Source organism: Physeter macrocephalus, chromosome 13 (assembly GCF_002837175.3).
Source record: "Physeter macrocephalus isolate SW-GA chromosome 13, ASM283717v5, whole genome shotgun sequence".
Lineage (NCBI taxonomy): Eukaryota > Metazoa > Chordata > Mammalia > Artiodactyla > Physeteridae > Physeter > Physeter macrocephalus.
The window spans coordinates 19,007,704-19,010,988 of record NC_041226.1 but is presented as its reverse complement, the minus strand read 5'-3'; the positions used below and the strand labels follow the sequence as shown (position 1 = coordinate 19,010,988).

Below are 3,285 nucleotides of genomic sequence, written 5' to 3'. Positions count from 1 at the left end.
CTTCTTTGGGGTTTTAGTGCTGCCAGGAACTGCCTTCCAAGAACTGCTTAGGAAACCTCAATTTCTGAATTCAGGGTGGTGTTTATGGTTACATCTTTGCCTGAAAATGACCAAATTAGGGCCAATCCTTTGTACAAGGGTGCACTGGCCACCAGGAGTCCCTATTGGTCCTGTGGCTGCCTTATCTCCAGGCATGCAAAAGCCATTGTCACCGGTCATGTGTGCCTTCCACATACGAGAGCAAAACCGAGTGTGAGGTACATTTTCTTCTACAAGCCAGGTATTCAGTCTCTGCCAAACATCACCAGTATCAACAAATCCAGTATAGATACTATGTATGGATGATGAGCTCCATGGGACCTCAGCTTGTTTTGCTGTGAGAGGATTCTGTCCAAATAAACACATTGCTAGGACCAAGATTCCCAACCAACAGGACCTAGAATAAAAGGAAAAGATCTGGGTTATCTATAGAGAATAAGCAAATGAAACACCAAGTGGGGAGGGATACTAATTAATGATGCTGAGCACCTATTCTCTGCAGGAGCTGTGCTACCTGGAATCATTCAGTTTTCAAGAAAATTTGTGATAAACATATATCCCTCCCTCCCTTCCTCCATCCCCTCTATCCGTCCCTCCTTCCTTCTTTCCCCCCTCTCTGAATAATTCAGTCAAAAAAACCATTTGACAGGACTTCCCTGGTGGTCCAGTGGTTAAGACTCTGCACTTCCACTGCAAGGGGTGCGGGTTCAATCCTTGTTAGGGAAGTTTCACATGCTGCACAGTGCGGCCAAAAAAAAAAAAAAAAAAGCCATTTGACAACCTCCCCTCCCCTCCTTTTCCCGTCCCTTTCTTTCCCTTGAAGGCAGAAGGGGCTGTAGAGGCAGCAGCACAGGGGCTGGGAAGCCAAGGAGGTAGCCATTGTGCTAGGGAGATTGGTCACATAGGGGGAATTGAGTGGGGAAAAAAAGAAAAAAACTATATTGAGAATAATGGGAGCCAGGTTTCCTGCTGTTTGGAGAAGAGATTTGCAAGTATGGAAAGGGAGAAGGCTAGAAAAAACCCTGGTGTGCTAGACTGGAATTGAAGGTATTGGTGTGAACTCTTTTAGATAGTTAGCTAGCTAGCTATTGAGAGAGATACAGTTATATGAGTGTGTGTACATGTATTTATACACAGATATATAGATATAAATGTTTTGTAGAGCTAGCCTCTCAGAGGGTCTAGTGGTAATGACATACCAGTAGCAATGAGCACACTTACTGCCTAGATCTTAAGTTTTTAAACACTAAGGAGCGGGGGATTGGAAACAAGATGGTGGAGTAGAAGGCCCTTGAGCTCACCTCAAGGTCTCATGACAACACCAAGAACACAACTAACTGCTGAACAGCCATCAATAAAAGAGACTGGAACCTACTAAAAAAAATATTCTACATCAAAAGACATAAAAAAGAAACCAAATGAGACAGTAGTAGGGGCACACGTGTGATCTAATCAAATGCTATACCTCCCGGATGAGCAACCTACAAACTGAAGGATAGTTATATCACAGAAGTCTTCCCACAGGAGGAAGAGTTCTGAGCCCCACGTCAGGCTCCCCAGCCTGAGGGTCTGGCATGGGAAGGATGAGCCCCCAGAGCATTTGGCTTTGAAGGACAGTGGGGCTTGATCACAGGAGCTCCACAGGACTGGGGAAACAGAGACTCTACTCTTGGAGGGTGCACACAAGGTCTCATATACACTGGGACCCAGGGCAAAAGCAGTGACTTCATAGGAGTCTGGGCCAGACCTACATGCTGGTCTTGGAGGGGGTTGGGGGGAGGGTGGCCATGGCTCTCTCTGTAGTCATAAAAGCCGGTGGCAGAAATATCGGAGAGTGTTCATCTACTTGAACTCTTGTTGGAGGCAAACATCTTGCTTGGGTAATTAGCACCAAGATCTGGCTCCATCCAGAGCCTGTAGGCTCCAGTGCCTCAGGCCAAACAACCAACGGGGCGGGAACACAACCTATCCATCAGCAGACAGGCTCCCTAAAGACTTCCTGAGCCACATTTAGACATGCCCCGAGACATGGCCATGCCCATCAGAGAGCCAAGACCCAGCTCCACCCACCAGTGGGCAGGCACTGACCCCTCCCACCAAGAAGCCTGCACAAGCCTCTAGACCAGCCTCATCCACCAGAGGGCAGACACCAGAAGCAAGAAAACTACAATCCAGCAGCCTGTGGAATTGAGTCTTCAAAGGCAAGTCAGAAACTACCCTGGGACCAGCTGGTCATTGGCCCTTAGATGACAGACAGAAGCGCACTACTGGGACATATAGGACATCCCCTACAGACGGCCACTTTTCCAAGGTCGAGAAACATAACTAACATTCCACATACATAAAAATACAAATAGAAATTGAGACAAAATGAGATGGCAGAGGAATATGTTTCAGACAAAGGAACAAGATAAAACCCCAGAAGAACAACTAAGTGACATGGAGCTAGACAATCTACCCAAGAAAGAGTTCAGAGTAATGACTGCGAAGATGATCCAAGAACTTCGGAAAAGAATGCATGCACAGAGGGAGAAGTTACAAAAGTTTTGAACAAAGAGTTAGAAAATATAGAGAGCAACCAAACTGAGTTGAAGAATACAATAACTGAAATGAAAAATACACTAGAAGGAATCAATAGCAGAATAAATGAGGCGGAAGAATGGGTAAGTCAGCTGGAAGACAGAGTGGTGGAAATCATAGCCATGGAACAGAATAAAGAAAAAAGAATGAAAAGAAATGAGGACAATCTAAGAGACCTCTGGGACAATGACAAACACACCAACATTCACATTATAGGGGTCTCAGAAGCAGAATAGAGAAAGAAAGAGCCTGAGAAAATGTTGGAAGAGATAATAGCTGAAAACTTCCCTAACATGGGAAAGGAAACAGTCACCCAAGTCCAGGAAGCACAGAGAGTCCCAGGCAGGATAAACTCAAGGAGCAATATGCTGAGACACAGTAATCAAATTGACAAAAATTAAAGATAAAGATAAAACATTAACGGCAACAAGGGAAAAGCAACAAATAACATACAAGGGAAACCCATAAGGTCACCAGCTGATTTTTCAGCAGAAAGTCTGCAGGCCAGAAGAGAATGGCATCATATATTTAAAGCGATGAAAGGGGAAAACCTACAACTAAGAATACTCTACCTGGGCTTCCCTGGTGGCGCAGTGGTTGAGAGTCCGCCTGCCGATGCAGGGGACACGGGTTCGTGCCCCGGTCCGGGAAGATCCCACATGCCGC

General features: G+C 45.7%; 1 long non-coding RNA gene across 1 annotated transcript in view; it reads right to left on the bottom strand.

Annotated features, from left to right (window-relative positions):
- Positions 1 to 374: 374 nt before the first annotated feature.
- Positions 375 to 3,285, bottom strand: part of LOC129392689 (uncharacterized) — a 14,229-nt gene continuing 11,318 nt past the window's right edge. The window contains exon 4 of the long non-coding RNA XR_008619058.1: positions 375 to 436. This is a non-coding gene — a long non-coding RNA (uncharacterized lncRNA). The remainder of the gene's footprint in view (positions 437 to 3,285) is intronic.